This window comes from Meles meles, chromosome 7 (genome assembly GCF_922984935.1).
Source record: "Meles meles chromosome 7, mMelMel3.1 paternal haplotype, whole genome shotgun sequence".
NCBI classification, from domain to species: domain Eukaryota; kingdom Metazoa; phylum Chordata; class Mammalia; order Carnivora; family Mustelidae; genus Meles; species Meles meles.
In genome coordinates this window covers 28,200,458-28,218,536 of record NC_060072.1, presented here as the reverse complement: position 1 = coordinate 28,218,536, position 18,079 = coordinate 28,200,458, and the positions used below count along the sequence as shown (strand labels likewise).

The window sequence follows — 18,079 nt, the reverse complement described above, 5'->3', positions numbered from 1 at the left end:
AAAAAAAGGAAACCAGTAACTAAGAAAATGCTTCCCCATCAGTGATATAATCCAGAGAACTCAGAAAGACCATACGTTGAGTCTCAGGTTTTCTTTATAGAAGCTTCCTTGGATGGGTCGAAAGGGATATATGGCATCTGATACAAAACCATCCTGGCCAGACTACTGAAACATTATTTCTTTCCTCAAGAATAGATACTAGGTGCCAGGCACTACACTAAACTTTAGGATTAAATTGTGAACCAAACGTTTGGTAATAATCTCTCTGCCCTCATGGATTGTATAGTCTGGGGTAAGAACAGATCATCAAATAGTCACAGAAAATATAGGTGAATATAGGGGTACCTGGGTTGCTCAGTCGGTTAAGCATCTGCCCTCTGCTCACATCATGACCCCAGGGTCCTGGGATCGAGTCCCTCATCTGGCTCCCTGCCTAGTGGGGAATCTGCTTCTTCCTCTCCCTCTGCCACTCCTTCTGCTCTTGTGGGCTCTCTCTCTAATAAATAAAATCTTTAAAAGAAAGAGAAAGAAAGAAATAAAGAAAGAAAGAAAAGTAAAATACAGGTAAGCCTAAATTCTAACATTTCTATCAGAGAAAATAATTTTTTATTATATAATGAGCACATTTTTAAGAACAAGATCTAATTGAAATGTTGTCTATAATAAACACAAAGTTGCCAATAGGTTCCAAGAAAAAAAAAAAAAAAAAAAAAGCCTGCTAGGTTAATGAAGAAAAAAAAATTTGTAAATGTAGACAGTGCCCTCTAAGGCAGTCAACTTTCTCATGCAATTCTTTCCAAGAAGCAAATCATTCGGACACGTACGGCTACTACATACTATTTACTTTGTGAGGACGGGTGAAGTAAGACTGCATTCACTACTCATTTTATTTCAGAGAATTACAAAACGTTTGAGTTGGGTAGGGTTTGAAATTAAATTTTATTCTCCGTTATTTCACAGATGAAGAAATCAAGACCCAGAAAAAGCAAGTGACTTGCTCAACATCACACAAGTAGGCACATCAAAGCTGGAAGTGAAATTCAGGTTTCCTCATTTCAGTGTTCTTGACCCCACACCAAGTTGCAATAAGCCCTTTACTCTTTGTGTAAGGGTGCCAATTACTAAAGAGGGGTCAGAGTTTGCTTCTAAACATTTTCTTAGTCTCTCTCATTCTCTCCCTCTCCCTCCTTCCCTGTCTCACTCACTCACTCTTTCTCCCTTTCCCCGATTCCTCTCTGTCTCTCTCTCTCTTTCACACACACACACACACACACCAATAAAATGATAAGCTTAAGGCAAAAGCTATGAAATAAATAGTAACCTGGCTTTCCACTACTAATGTTACATAGCAAACAGGCAAAATACGCATTCGTTGTTAACTCAGCCCCTAAAAGAGGCTTTTAGACAAAGCCCAGTCTATGACTCCAGATGCTCCTTCTGCTTGTGGGTTTGTTTGATTTTATACAGAAAACCCTGTGGTGCTGAAACATAAAAGCCTAAATTGAACAGACCGGAACTCTTTCAAGGACTCAAAATAAATATTATATTATTATACTTAGGCTTTGGCAAGAAACACTTTTTTCCAAGGTGACATTCATGTCACATTCCATAGTGTGGTTATTTGGAATTTACCTTAGCAACTTAACTGTATTTCATTTACTCAAATAGCGTAACCTCAGGTGATTAAGAAAAAAAGCTAATGGAAAAAACACAAATTTTCCGTGTAAATTTCTTCAAAAGCAAGGTACAAATTTGATATGTATTATCTACATTCTAGAGCTAGAGACATTTTTAGATCTGAAATTTGGCATCATCATAACTTGAATCATCTAGCTTGAAGCAAGGACAGGGATGAGACGCCAGAAAACCTACTCCACCTACCACTGTACATCTCTTCTCGTTAGCGCTAGCCAGTTGTGAAAATTCAACCAGGCACTTGTTTTTCTAGGTCTAAATTTTCTCACGTAAACAATGAAAAATCTGGAAGAAATTACCCTGTTAGTCCCTTGCAGCAGCAAAATGCCTTTTCCTTTGGGTTCTCATTTTTATTATTTGCCCCCAAATCTAAACAAGACAACACATGTCCCAGAGACAAAGAGATCTGGCAAAAAGAGAATACACATAGCAAAGGAAGCTCCAGGAAAAATCAAAAAGTGCACGTGAATCACACATGGGCTGTAGTACACAGATCATATACATTATGAGAAAAAAAGCCCAGGTGACAGCCCAGATGCCTGATGTCTCTTGAGAGGTTGGTACAACCATACTCTCAAAATACAGACCTTGAGTTGTGAAAAGCATTAAATAGACCTTTCTGTATTCTTGTCTTTTTAAACAAACTACTGTTGTTTATACACTGATCAGTTTTCCTGAATTCCCATGAATGATCGTTTTGGAATTGTGAGTGTGTTACAGATGAACTGGAAGAGCATTGCGTTTAGGTCTGCCACACTTGGTAACATGCCGATATGACATGTAACACAAGGACATTAACCCCAGCCTTAACTCTGATGCTGAAAATGCCTAAAGTGAAATTTTATGAATTAACTTTTATTCCAAGATTTTGCACTATAATTTCAAAGATGGAATTCCATGGCGAAAGCAATAATTGGCTCCAATAAATGAGAACAATTTACCCTAAAGCACACAGACATATATGTTTAGAAATCACATTTTTTAATAAAAAAATATAACTTCCTTGTAGAATACTAATTATTCCTTGCATTGATTCAAATATGAAATAAAAATTGACAATGCAGTTCTAGAAAACGGGGCAATTGCCAATTTGAAGTGTGTGAAAGGAAAGCATCCATTTCCCTGAAGGAACATACAGAGTCCTTTCAAGACAAGTACACTTACAGAAAACTGTTTTGGACTACACTGTTTCCATTGTAAGCTTCTGGCTCTTTCATATTAATGTCTTTACCGATGCCCTTAGTACCAGTGGGATGTCAATACTGGAAATGCATTCTTTGCCACTCGGCAGAGTATACATAGTAAATAAATATCAGAGTTAAGATTTCAGTGTTAGTTTTTATCTGTAGGGGACTAAAAAGATAGACGTTTACCTTCAGGTCGGATTATACTAAGTAACAACAAAAAAGGATAAACAGATCTAAAACAAACAAACAAAAAAGGACAAAAACCAAGGGGAGGAAGACCAAATCAAAAATTATTTTTGAAACAGCATAGCAAGGGTAGAGGAGCTGGTTAGCGTGATAATAAGTTAAACAAGTAAATAAGTATGTGTGATAATATATTCATAGATAAAACCAATCATACCCACACACACACACACAAACATATACACAGCATATGTATACACACACACGTATATAACAGCACTGGAAAACAAGAGTGATGTCAATACCAAAGATGTGAGATAATCATAAAAGATACACTGTATTTCTCCAAAGAAGATACACAAACAGCCAACAAAACCATGAAGAGCAGTAACTGTTACCATAATGCAAATCAAAACCACAAGATGCCACGTCATCCCCCAAAACAAAAATAAGTGGTAATGAGGATGTGGAAAAACTGGAACTTCTGTGCTTTGCTGGTGGGAAATGTAAAATGGTACAGCTGCTGTAGAAAACTGGACAATGGGTTCCTAAAAAAAAAAAAAAAAAAAAATTAAAGAATTAAAAACAAAAGATAGAACGCAGATGGGATAAATTCTTGGTGAAACAAAGCCGGAGAACACCATACTGGACAGAAGCAGAGCAGAGATAAGAGTGATTATGGAGAACTTCAGATGGAGAAGGTCAAGAAACAAGTGTCATCTTGATTAAGGGGAAAATGCATGTAGAGAGACTAGGTGTGCCAACTCCTGATATACTGAGACAGAGAGGCCAGCCAGTGCCCACAGGCTCAGACAGGTGAGTGTGGGCTCAGAGACCAAAGAGATGGGGCCATTCATTGTCACAGGTAGCTAGAGACACCTCTGAGACAGCTAGAGTTTCAGACCTCCTTAAAGGAGGTCTTCTTCTGCCCTCATATTCCACTGGAGAGAAACTCCTGCAATCTGAACCAACCCCACCAAAAAAACTAAGAAGCAAAGATAAGGAAAAAATTGTGATGTAAGAAGGGGGTTCAGGGAGGAAGATAGGTGATAGATAAATCATGTATTAAGTTTCAATCATTTTGATGTATCAAATATCAATAATATAAAATGTTGTTTTTTTATTGATTGTAATTTAGACCAAAAATTATAGATGATCCCGTGTGGGAAGGTGGTGAGGCACGAGGAAATGAAAAAAAACATGAAGATTCTCATTTTGTTTTCTGGGAGTTCATAAATGCTGCTGAGCTCTAATTATCGTCAGAAACTAATTGTGCTTAAAGATTCATCTTAATAAATATAAAACTTCTGGCTAAACATAGTGGATGAAATACACGTATTTATTTTATTTTCATTCGAAAGGCTACTAAAATTTGCAAAGGAAATTAAGCACACATACACACACACTTTAAACCAATCACAGCAAAGAGAATTAGAGAAGAAAATGATAGCAAATGAGACGTATAAAAAGGAGAGGAAAGAAAACAATTGGGTACATGGTAACTGACTCAGTAGATCAAAGAAAACTGAATTTTATGCCTGAAGAGAGGGAATGTTTTCAGAAAACAAGCCAATGTGTGCAGAAGAAACCCAGCCTGGAGTTAGGAATTTGAGGTTCCTAGTATCTCTGAAAGTAAGAATGGAGGGTGGAACTGAGGAAAGGAATCTCACAGAATAGTCTGGATCAGTGGAGTTCAGACCCGCAAGTGTCCTATTGTGATCGCTAGGTGAGTACTTCTAGCCCACCCAAAGAAGATAGGGAAGTAACAGATTTTGAAGAAATTAAATCTGAGAAACTGTATTCCCAGGACATGAAGCCCAACTGCTAGATTAAAAGCCCAAAAAGAATTCTGGGACCCCTCCAACTCTAGAAGGAGGGTTACCATCCTTATCTCACTCCAAATAAGACACTGGAGAAGTCCTCTCTGAGGAAACCATCCCATCCAAGAGAAAGACCCACTCATGCGGTTGAATCCAGCTGGGTACACACAGTATTCTTGGCCAGTGCATTTTGAGCGTCTAGGAACCTTCTCTAGTTGAATGATGCCCATACCACATCAATTGTTGAATACTTTTAATATTAACCTTGGAATCCCCCAGTAAATAATTGGTTCTACTCCAAGTGATCAGGAAGTCTCACGGTCAGTAAGACCCAGCCTCTTGCACAGAATGTTCACTGAACTAGTTAGAGCCTTTTTCTTAAATGTGAACAGCCAGCCATGGGTCATCAGGTATTGGAAGGAAGACCCCAACATGAATAGCAATAATAAGATAAGATAATAATAAATAAAAAGAACTTGGAGGAAGCTAAGGGAATTCAGGGAGCAGAAGAAAACTTCAAAAAAGTTACACTTCCAGAGAAATACAAAAAGATTTTTGTAGCTATGATTGAAACAAGAGGAGGATGCTATTTTTTTTAAAAAAAGGAAACATCTGAAATATAAGAAAGCATTTTTTCTTGATGGAAAGAAAAATTGTAAATAGAAAGATTAAGAACATAGAGTAGAAATTAGATCAAAATAATAGAGATGGAAAATAGAACAGAATGGAGGGGTAGAGGAGAGGCAATTACAGAATCAATCCAGGAGGTCAGAGATCTGAACTAATGTTTCAGGAGAAAAAGAAAATAAACTGAAACGGAAAAATATCAATAAATTAATACAAGAAAATGTGTCAAAATTGAAAAATTATACAGGTGAAAACCCTCAGAACAACAACAAAGGCCCCCGAGTAACATGGCAGTCTGTTTAAACATGGGTTTTGGGTTTAAAGAACTAGTGATCCTTACTGAACAGAAATAGTCATGAGCTCAGGTGCTTTACAATAAAGTAATTAACGATGAGTCTTCCTGCATTGAGGATTTAATCAAGAGACCACATCATGTCAATTTTTCATGAGCAATTGAGTTGGAAAAACTGTCTTCTTGTGGTTCAGGGAAATATTGCTTCTAGATAACAGGGCCTATTATCTTTTACTTTAAGACCGAATCAATTTTAAAACTCCAAACATCAAACATTTAAGTCTGAAAACTCATGACTTCCCCAAAACAATTACCCAGGAACCAGCCTGAATAATGCCTAGAATCTGTTTCTCTAACTATCCAATTTTCATCCAGAATGAAAATCTTGAACAAGGCTAGAGGGACATCTTCACCAAGAACAGCATGATTCTTACCAAACTTCCCTTGAGTGCTCACATAAAACCACATCATAAGCAGAATTACCAAGTTACAGAGAACGAGAGGTGAGCAAAATAATTGATTTTGTTTAAAACTTATTACATGGAAAATTTCAAATGTTTGCAAAAGCAAAAAGAATACTATAATAATTCCCCACGTACACAGCTTCAACAATTTTCAACTCATGATCAATCTTATTTATACCCCCATTCAATTCTCCCCACCCTCAGACCCAGTGGATTATTCAAAACAAAACTGAGACATCACAATATTTCATCTGTAAATACATATTATATATGAATACATAATATGTAATTAGATACGCATAAATGTGAAATATACATACATATGTATTTCAGAAAGAAAAACTTTGTCATAAGCATAATGACAATTCTTTATCACAACTGCATATAATTAACAGTAATCCATAATACTAACCAAATCAGTGCTCACATTTCCCCAATTGTCTAATTAGTTTCATTTTCATTTTCTCCCTTTGAATCAGAAATTATTTTCCCTTTGGTTACCCCATGGTATGGTATGTACAGAAAAGACAGGATAAATGTTTGAGTCTTTCTCTTCAATGTATTAGCTTTCAAATTTTTGAGTTTGTTACCTAGTGTCCTCCAAAACCAATGGTTTTGGGGTTTGGAGGGATTTTCTTTTGGCCATGCGTGTGTTTTAGAATCACTGTAGATTTAAGCATAATGGATGTGTTTTAAGTCATTGCAGTTATTATTTTATTGATGCTCAAATTGTCCTATCTTTGGCGACAAAAACCCTTGCCCAGTTGGCTCTGGAGTATTTTAGACATAACCCCAAAAGTGATTGATAGTGTCCCTGCTCTTTGGTAGTATAAATTATTCTAGGCTCACTGTTAAACATTTCCTGCCCCAGATCTAGAATCAGTTCTTTCCCAAGGAACTTTGGTTCTTTTTAGAGGAGAGAATAGTATTGAGAGACCATAATCTGGGGTTTGAGCCTGGTTAATGAACATGTTCATTTTTATTGAGCTTGTCATTGTTTCCAGATCTTTGCAGTGAGTAGAGCTAGGAAATCTATATTTTTTTTATATTAAAACACATCACAATTTCAGTTGACAATTATAAATTCCAGACTACAGGGTTTAACATCCTTGATCTTACATTTGAATTGCCTTCTTCCATTCCCCCAATCCTAATTCCTAACACAAACATAATTTTTCACTTGTTTTATCCATTGTATGTACAACAGTCTCAAAAAAATGAGTAGAAGGAGGGAAGGAGGGAAGGAGTTAAGGAAGGAAGGAAGGAAGGAAGGAAAGAAGGAAAATAAGTCCAAACAGTAAAATACTATCACCAACAGTAAAATTAAGAAAAGACTTGACAATTTTTTTAACAATTTCTTAGCATATATCTATAGATAAATTCCTTTGTCACTTGAAATAATTCCTCTCTGTAATTAGGCCTCTAATCTGAGGCTCAGGTTCATTTGCGTCATTTTGCTCTCAATTTTTAGAGATTGCTTTGTCTCCAGATTAATTTTGTTTTATAATCACATTAAATATTCACATGTTTTTGAATCTAAAACAAAAGTAGAATATATTCAAAGATATCTAACTTGGAATTCTGTCTCCTCTACTTCATTTCCCCCTTCCCCATAAATAACTTTTTCCTTAAAGGTTTTATTTTTTTTCATATAAGCAAATTTATATTCAGATGACCTTCTTAGATAAATAAACACTTTTTTCCTCCATGATTTCTTTTGAATTAACAAATTCTGGAGATGATTCCATAAACCTATTAATTTTTTTGAAAAGTGTGTTTTTGTAGCCCAGGTGAGAAATTTGGCTATAAAATGGGAATTTTAGTAAGCAGCTGGTGGCAAAGAAAGATTTAATCCTAATGTATTATTAAAAAAAAATGCAGATTGGCGCTTTGTAGTAAACCTTTATAAAATGACTCACCAAATTCACAGCATCGTGCTGAGAAAAATTAGAGTAGGTGTCTTTGCTTCTGAGAGGCATACACAGTGTACAATTTTACCCTGCAAAATGCTTTAGCTACTACAATTTTCTTTTGCTTTGCCTTTTTGAAAAGTAATGTTCCTTCCTATTTTAGCAGCACCATTTGCATTCCTATTATTCACTCTGAACTGGGATTTGCATTTTTATCTTTCCTTTGTTACTTGTTTTCATTCCAGCACTTCTCTTCATGCTCTTTGCCTTTGGTCTATCTTGCCCTTAAATGGAGGCCTCGTGCTATGGGAACCGAGCCACGAATTTCCTTGCCGTCATGCCAGGCCTTGTCCCAATTTAATGATATAAGTTCCCTTGAACTATCGCCAGCAAAGCTAGGACATCCCACACGCATTTGCTATGGAAACACCTTCATGACTAATGGTCTCTCAAATTAAGGCATTTTAAAATTGAAGCTAGAAGTGGTTTTCATTAAAAAAAAAAAAAAATCTGCAGCTGTGGAAAAAAAAATAGAGCAATTCTCGAAAAGTTGTGAGTTGCCATGTCAATATACCCAGCTTATCTGAGAGGTAGATTCCTACCACCCCAATCCCAACGTACATAGATAAGAAAGCAAGAATTCATGCAGACTCATCCACGTATTCTAGTGAGCAGTCTCTGTTCTATTCTGCAGGATGCTTCTAAATTGAGGTGTTGGGCTTGTGCCAGGTTCTCTTCCTTAGAACACATGTAGAGACATTTAAGAGCATGTATGATTTGGAAGCTCCCAGCACCGTGTCATGTTCCCTTTCCCCTCGCATATCTTAATAGCAAATTACATAGACTTCTAAGGACCCACCAGGCCATTTCACCTTTGTTCAACCTATTGCTTTTGCTCAGTGAATGATGCTTAATTAAATGATTGAATGAGTAAATGAGCATGGGATTTACTCTCCTAGGTGGGCAAGGTCCCGCCCTACCACCTATATGAGTGCTACATTCACATGTCTGTGTTTAGATTTCCTCTCTTTCATGTCTCTGTTGGAAAGGAATGGGGTTTCTCTGATTTTGACTTTGGTGGACACTATAGACAAGGGCAAGAATTTTGTTTTCACTTGGAAGAGGCCAAGGGGGCTTTGCCACTCTCTGTTCAACCAAGTCTTCAAAAGCACTAGGAGAACCAAGAATCCCCTTCAGCCCATGTGGGGTCTTCTTGTAGGAAGTCTCCTTGCTACCTGCCATCCTAGTCTTGCTTCTGCCACGTCTTGCTAATCTCCACCTTTTGTCCCTGTTCTCTGCCCCTAATCGAAGGCTGACCTGTGCTGCCAGTCATGTCTACAGATCTCAGATGGTGAGTTGCTAATCTGATGAATTTGTCCCAGTGAAGGAAGACTAGAGGGGTGGTTCCTGGTTGACGATAAGAATCACCTAGATAAAATTATAGATGGCCAGGGCTTGTTCTTCTGTGTTTTTAGTTAGTAGGTCTGGCTTTGACAAAGGATCTGTCTAGCCTTTTTAAAACACCTTGGTGATTCCAGTGGCCAGGCACGTCGTGAAACAGCCCAATGAGAAGCACAATCCACGAGACACATTATTCTCTCTAAGGAAAACCATTCAAAACACACCCCCCATTGCTGTGGTCCATCTCCTGGATGGCAGATCAGAGACTGCAGCTCAGTGGAGAAGACAGAAGGGAAACACCTTTCTTTGCAGTCGACCTGCAAAGAATTTTAGTTGAGCTTTCAGAATCTCCAAGTGCAATGAACAAATTTGAGGTGAGCTCCCTGACCACAGACGTGACTTTTTTTTTTTTTCCATGTGGGTCTTTGCAGTAGGTGCTATCTTTAGACACAAATTCACTGGAAGCTGATAAACATGTACAAAAAAGTCATCTCTCCGCCCGCCAGCCTGCTATGTAAGAGGTGGATGAGAAATCCTAAACCCCAGCCCCTAACACAGTGAATGACTTCACTGACACTGTTTTTCCTCAGTATCATCACACCTTTCTCCAGCAGCTACCCTGCCTTCCCTGACCATTGCTGCAAGGTTCAATAGAGCAGAATGAATGCTCCTATGCGAAACAAATGACTTTTTTGTGTGTGAGACTTTTTTATTCCCCACTCACTAATACCCTCTGGGCTTCCAGTAAATTTAAGTTTGCCAAATCTCCCAAAGGAATTAAAGATCTAATTTTAGAGCCGAGGGAAAGTGCATTCTCAGAGCAACTGGGAGTACCCATCCTTACCCGTAAGACTGACGAAGGGGGAGCAGGAGTGGCCCATTTCCTCAGTCTCACGGGGCAGCATCTTTACGAAAAATGAACTCAGCTGTTAACAGCCTGTGGAGGGACCGCTATCTACCACATCACAGGCGGCAGAGAAGAACAGGATGTTATGAGTACAGCGTGAACCTCAGAACTAGAGTCCAAACCAGGCTCGGGGCTTCCCAGGCCTGTGTTTACCTTGTTTCCAAAAACTTTAAGAAAGAACTCTCCTGAGAATGGAGCAACACAGGACTAATAAATCTTGCTTTTATTTTATTCATGAGAAGAGAGCCCACTCTGGTTTATAACACATATCACCAAAGTGTCCTATGGCTCCTCCTTGGTTCTTTCTTTCTTTCTTTTTTTTAAAAGATTTTATTTATTTATTTGTCGAGAGAGAGAAAGAGAGAGAGAGAGAGCATGAGCAGGGGGAGCAGCAGACTCCCCACTAAGCAAGGAGCCTAAAGTGGGATTCTATCCCAGGTCTCCTGGATCATGACCTGAGACTAAGACAAATGCTTAACTGCTTAGCCGACTGAGCCACCGAGGTGTCCCTCCTCCTTGATTCTTTAAAGGACCCATGGTTTTTCTTCAGATCTGCTCATTTGCTGCTGAAGCAAGCCCCAGAGAAGCTGTGGTATATGCATCTGGTCGGCTTGTCTTCCCCAGTCTCTTTGACTATAAAACGAACATGGTTGAGTTTCTTCTGTTAAACACTGCTGGGTCGTCAGAAAACAAAACAAAATAATAACAGGGCTCACTGACAAGGAAACTGAAGGTGAAGAAAGTTTAACCCCTGAATTTGGCCACACTTCCTAAATACTCATTTATTTGTAAGTTGTAATTAAAAATAAACCATCCACCAGCTGTCAGTTGGTAGTATGCTAATTAAGAGCATAGGGTTTTAGACAATCTGGGTTTGAATATAGATTAATTATCCTTGCTGAGGGATCTTAGGCAGTTACCCTTTCTGGGTTTCAGTTTCCTTTCTTAAAAAGATCGAATGTAAGAATTATTATTTTTAAATTTTTTAAAAGATTTTATTTTTATTTTATTCGAAAGAGAGAGAGACAGAGAGACAGAGAGAGAAAGGCAGGGGCAGAAGGAGAAGCAGGCTCCCAGGGGAGCTGGGAGCCCAAGGTGGGACTAGATCCCCGGATCCTGGGATCACAACCTGAGCGGAAGGCAGACACTTAACTGACTGAATCACCCAGGTGTCCAAAAATCTAATGTAGGAATTAAATAAGAGAATGCACATACAGGATTTATACAGGGTTTGTGACTTCACAAGGTCACAGTAAGTTTATTCTTAAACCAGTGTATTAATCAGGACCCAATTGGTTGTAAGTGAAACAAACCCAGCACAAATTGGCTTAACCAAAAAAGGCAAATGATTGCCACACAGAGTTGAAAACCCCAGTGGCAAGTTTGGTTCCGGCACACGTGAATCTGGGGACTCAACTGAAGCCTCGGGACTTGAGGATCCCAAGCCCAAGCCCGTTCTGTCTCCTCCCCTTCCGCTGTTTGCCTTCATTCTTCTGCAGGCTCATTCCACAACCATTCCGGGTTATACTCTTCCGGCTGAGAAATCTTGGTTGGAGACTCTCTATCAAGAACTCCCCCTTTGCATCACCTCGTTGATGGGATCTTTCTGCGCATTATGGGACCACTCCCTGAGGCCTCAGGGAGAGAAGGAACACTCGAAACTGAACAGGCCTGAGTCACGTGTTCCTCCTGGAGCTGTAGGGTGATGCTGTCTCACAGAAGCCATGGCAACCGGGAGTGAGAGAAGGGGCTTCCCCACATAAGATGAAGGTGACCCTAACCCAAGAAAGGGGGCATGGGTGCGGGGTAGATGTCTCTGCAGCCCCCTAATGAATTTCTCCTTCCTTAAAAACACTTGCCAATACAGGGAAGATATGCAAACTTTGGGGCACCTGGTTACTCAGTCCATTAAGTGTCTGCTTTCCAGCCTTTGGCTCAGGTCATGGTCTCAGGGTCCTGGGATCGAGCCCCATCTCAGGGTCCCTGCTCAGCAGGGAGTCTGCTTTTCTCCCTCTCCCTCTGCCCCTCTCCTCGACAGTGCTCACTTGCTCTCTCAAATAAATAAAATCCTTAGAAAAATAAAAGATATGCAAACTTCACCTTCAAATTGAGACAGCAAGGTCTGCAAAGGTAGAAGGAATTCTCCCAGATGCCTCTTATAGTCAACGAAATAGGAATGTCAGACTCAATAATCTCTCAAGACACTGAGTTGCTAGAAGTACCCTAAAGGCCATTCTAGGAGTGGAAACACTGTTGATGTCAAGCACAAGGTTATCTAAGGACTGGCTTGTCTTGGTCACCATGTGTGGACCTGGCATTTTTTAATCAGCTCTGATTCATTTGAGTCTTAAAATGTTTTATCTGTGTACTTTATGTTGAAAAGAAGTTTGTCAATACGGTACCTTTTTATTTGGCCCTAATTAAATCTCACTCAGAAATAGTGTCCCTTCCTCCAAGCATCCCCTCATCCTAGTATTTCATCATTTAGTAAATAAAGAGGTGTGCTCAAAATGTCCTCAGGTTCCTAACAGACTTGCTAAAAGTAATTACAGCTTTTTTTTTTTTTAATTTAAACAATCTTGGATGACATATTTCTTCTTATAAATGCAATGTGTATATAGTTACAGAAAAAGTTGGGAAGATACAAATGAGCACACAGAGAGACTGTAATATCCCCCCACCCCCACAGGAGCAGTTGTCAGCCTCCTCAGGCTCAGTTACCTACGATGGGGATCCAAATGCACTACCCCAAAATATGGCACACTGGCAAATTGAATATTTCAAGCTGAAGAAGTTTGAAAAAACAGCAGAAGCAGGAAGGTCGCTCTGACTTTTTCCCCTGCACCCTTTTCCCCGTGAAACAGGCCATAAAATCCTCACGTGAGAGGTGCCCTCTCTACACCCGGAGGAAAGAATCACCTTTATCTTAGGAGACAAAGGGACACCAAGAAGAATCCAAACAAACGGGCCTTGCTACATTTTCCCTAGTTTACTACACCTACCTCATACTTCTTAACTTACCTTATCACTCCACAAATGTGCACTGTTCATCAAACTTGGCATAAAATACTCAAGTCTAATTGTTTCTTTGGATCTTCATTTCCTTTAGAAGTCGCTCATGCCACGTAAAACTTAACATTAAATAGATGCGTGTGCTTTTTTCCTGGTAATCTGTCTATGTCACTTCAATTTTCAGACCCAGCCAAGGATCTTAAGAGAGTCAAGAAAAACTTCGTCCTTCCTAAACAAAACAAAACAAACAAAGCACCAAAAAATGTTTCACAAAAATGAGGTTTTAGTCTTTTAAAACTTGCTCCTTCCCCTATTCCCTCCATCGGAACTGTTAATATTTATTTCTACTGTTTATTATACGAAGTGTCCTTCACCTTTCAATGGGAGACAAGTTTATGTTGAAATCCCCTGATAGTATATGAAAAGGTTGAGCCTGTAAGTACTTTTTCCTGGGGAGATGGGTGATAGCTTCCATCAAACTCTCCAGGATATCTACTATCTAAAATGAAAAACACAGTGTTTTATACCCTCATTTTAAATGGTGGGAATAGATGTATTTGGCAGAGAAAGAGGTACAAATAGACATCATGATTGATTTAACCAAATCCATCTTATTAGACAGATAAGTCCATTCCAGGTTTTGGCTGTTAGAAATGATACCTAGTCAATGTAACTGTCGCTTTAAAGTTTAACCACATAACTATTTCCCCATGATGCTGCAGGATACGAAGTTGCTGAGAATTTTTCAAGTGTGGAGTAACCCAGACTGACAAATTGCCAAGCCCTTGGAAGGTGGCTTTTTGCCCAGTAGAACCTTCCCCCATTGTTCAGACACCACAGCTTAATGCCCTAACGCCCTGAACGGTTCTCTGACACAGCCCACCTCCTGGAGGCACCAGCTGCGTGGGGAAGGAGCAAAGCTTCCTGCCTTTGTCTGGGGTTCTGACTAACAAAGACCTGCAGTCACTCTGGGGCAGAGCTGCCCAGAGACTCCTGTATTTTGCGAGAACTCGGGCTTGCCCAGGCAGAGCCCCACAGCACACTGCACCTTGGTCACCCACTGGGCGTCTGGTGATTCCCTTTGGGGAATTAGGATGATCTGAGCTTTGGGGGCCTGCCAATGGCAAATGCACACAGATGAAAGCCACAGGTCTCCTTCTAGCAGTTTTGGTAGGGTGGAGGAGGGACAGGAAGGACAAGTAAATAAGCAAGGAAGGGGTAGTAAATAAGAGGTTCTACTGAGTTTGGCTCAGACGTCCGAAGAGATTCAAACCAGTGTTTGAACATCTAAGCACTGGAAGTTAGGGAAGCAAGGCTGTTCTCTGAATTCAGATGTATTGTCATCCCAGGGTCTTTTAAAGGTGTTTACTAAAACAGATTAATCATCCAAATATAAATACTGATTGGGTCTGTGTGTGTTTATAAAAGCGTATCTGGTCTGGGGGATGTAGGACAATCTAGATCATCGCAAAAGACAACAAACTCACCCTCCATATTTTCAAGGACTTGCAATACTCTTGCCGTTGTTAGAGTTGTGCGCAAAGCAGGTACAGGGCTGGGTTCAGCATCAAAGTCCCCCCAGAGCAGCAGAATGCAACTACCAAGGTGTTATTGGTAATTTAGCTCATAAGAATTTGCCCTTTTTTGAAATTGTGGGTAAGTTTAATACGGGCTTTCAAATGATATTCTCATGATTTCAGTTTTTCCCACGGGGAAACTCCAGTGCTATCCATGTCAGAAGTCACCTCCAAATGCATGAAATACCAGGGACGACGCTCCCTTCCCTCAGGTCTGATATTTCCCTAGTGAGGACTTTGGCTCAAACCCCTTGCCATCAAGTTGCTAGACCGCCTACAGATTGCAATCTCTCCAGCAAGTAGTGATGCAAAGTTTTTTGCAAAAGGCTTTTCCAGCAGCATACCTACCCTAACCTTCCTAACAGCACTTTTCTTAGAAGCCCAGCATGTGTTATCGCGCCTTCACAGATGGAGAAACAAAAACACAAAAAGATTAAACAGCCTATCTAAGATGACCTAGCAAGTCATACACCAAGCGCGTGACTTCTGTCAATGTGTGACACACAAATGCTCTGACAAGGCGACCTCACCCTCGGTTCTGTGCAGAAAAGTACAGGGAGTCGTTTACTGGCCCCAAAGACCTTGCGATGCTATGAAGATGGCAAATTCAATCAGACCCTCATTATCTAGAGCCAAATTAGGCCTGACAGAGTTTTCATTAGATCTAAAAATCCTGCCTGTTTGGAACTCTGGGTCCCTGGACTTGCTCATGTCACCATAAATTGGCCATTCTAGAATCAGGAAGGGGTCCCAACAAGGTGCTTACAGATGACGGTCATCATGTATGAAATTTAAAAAAAAACGGTTTTAATTAGACGGAAAGGAATAATTATAAGAAGACAGTACAGCAGTCTTGGCAAGATCTCATCAAAGAAACAGTCTCTAGAATGGCCTAGAAACAGGCAAAAGATAACCCACTTATTGAAACAAACTGACCAAAAAAGAAAATTATGAAGACATTATCCCAATCCCACCATGGAAACTAATGCAAACTTCTCTTTTGAAGCTGAATGTCATGTCAGCTAAGTTGCATTTCATATTATTTTATGTCCCAGGTCAGAAAACAGTACCCTCCATATCTGAAAGAATTCGTCTAACCCCAGACAAGCCATTCTCTTTCTTTCTTTCTTTCTTTCTTTCTTTCTTTCTTTCTTTCTTTCTTTCTTTTTTTTCCCCCACAATGGAATCAAACTCTGTCACTTTTTTTCAAATGTGGTGCCACTGAGACCAGCCCTTCAGATAAGCAGAGTCAATGGCCATTGAGTTAATGTGACTTCAGAGGAGCCAAAAGCCTGCCTGCCAAGGTGCCTTAGTCTTCCACCATTACCGTCACTCCAATGAACGGACCATTGCGTTTCTAAAAATGCTCCTGTCATGGATACTAGCATAGGCCTAGCACAGTGCCCGAGCCATCAGAGCCACTCAATGCTTATTGAATGAATAAAAGAATGATTGTTACCCAAGAAGGATAATAGGCTGTGATTATATTGGTTAGAGTCTATGCCAAAAATATAAAAGTATCTGGAACGTATTAACTCGTTTGCTCCCGCTGTGCATGGTTGCGAAATCTGTCTTCAGACTGGCCATCTGCTAACCAGCCCCAGCTAGTGCTTTATGAAATGGGACACCAGAGAGAAAAGCGAGCAGTCAAGGCAGTAGGCTGTGGGAGTCCAGGGCTGGAAGGATGCTGAGCTTTGGTAGAGAGAGAGTAAACCCAGTAGATAAGCTCAGGGTCTGTCTGGGTACCCAGCATCACTCTGAAGCCCACACCATTCTCCTGGGGGACCTGGCTGAAGAGTTTGCCTATCATCAGGATGCACTATCATCAGGATGTGTGATTCTCACACAAGTTCAGGAGTTCAAACCCCTGCTCTCCTGCTTCCTAGATGTACAACTTAGGACCAAGTATGTAACCTATGTGGCACTGAAATGAGCATAGTAACTCTCTCCTTGGGCTATTGGGAGGATGCAGTAAGATAATACCTATGAAGCCCTTAAAAGGATGGCCTGCCTGGCCTAGGAAGCCCTCCGTTCATGGTAGTCCTTATGATTTTCAGTAGTATGTCGAAAATCTACTATGTGTAGAGTAAGATATGGGGAGTGGGCAATTTGCTTCGTACCATTACAACTTCTACAAACAGATGACACGTGAGCTGGCAGATGGCCTGAGCCCCATTCCCTCCAGTCAGTGTACATCCGTGTGTGTGCAAGGGAAAGAGACACGCATTCTCATTTATATTCCTTATGAAATGGGCAAAGGCCTGGCCCTCTCCTGCCTCAGTCGCTCAATGGAAGAAGTGGAGAATAGTGGTTATTTGTCTCATGTTACTGAGGAAAGGAGTTAGATGAATTCATCCCCAATAGAGTCTGGAACAGCGTTACATAGATAAAAAGTATGTTATTTCATGTGTGTGTGCACCTTACATTTTTCTAGGGATGAACACAGCATTGATAACCAATTTTCAATTAAAAACAAAATCTACTGATACATGGATTTTTGCTGTGCCTGATTCTTTCACAGTGTGGAATACAACTACGACGAGTTGGAAAGGTGACAGACACTGGATGTCAGGCTCTGCGTTCTCTGAACAGGTCTGAGTGATAAATCCCTTCCCCAACCATGTCTGCATGGTGAAGCCGCTGTTTCATGCTGTTACCTAAAAAGCTTATGAAAAGCCTTACCCTTGGTCTCGTAGCAGAGGGTGAGGCACAGCCCCTGAGTTAGCCGTGCTCCCTTCCCTGGCCGCACTGGGCACCGGTCTAGAAACAGGAACTGCGTCCAGCCTCAACACCCTCAGTGGCCCTTGAAGGCAAGAGATTAACATTTTATTTCCAAATCAGTAAAATGGACACGATGGGGTATTTCCTACTCTGGGGAATTGCAGAAGCAGGAAGGGGGCGATTAGCAAAGGAAACAAGTTTGGGTGGTTTTTTTTTTTCTCTCTCTCAATTTTAGAGTCAATTTCCTGCATAAAATGTTACTATCTCCTTTCTTACTCTTACA

The 18,079-nt window shown here is 40.2% G+C and overlaps 1 long non-coding RNA gene across 1 annotated transcript; it reads right to left on the bottom strand.

Annotated features, from left to right (window-relative positions):
- Window positions 1-3,397: 3,397 nt before the first annotated feature.
- On the bottom strand, window positions 3,398-17,853 carry LOC123945927. Its single transcript, XR_006819535.1, has 3 exons — window positions 17,758-17,853; window positions 13,508-13,727; window positions 3,398-3,613 (listed from the first exon to the last, which is right to left on the bottom strand). It is a non-coding gene; the product is annotated as an uncharacterized LOC123945927 (long non-coding RNA).
- Between the last annotated feature and the right edge of the window lie 226 nt (window positions 17,854-18,079).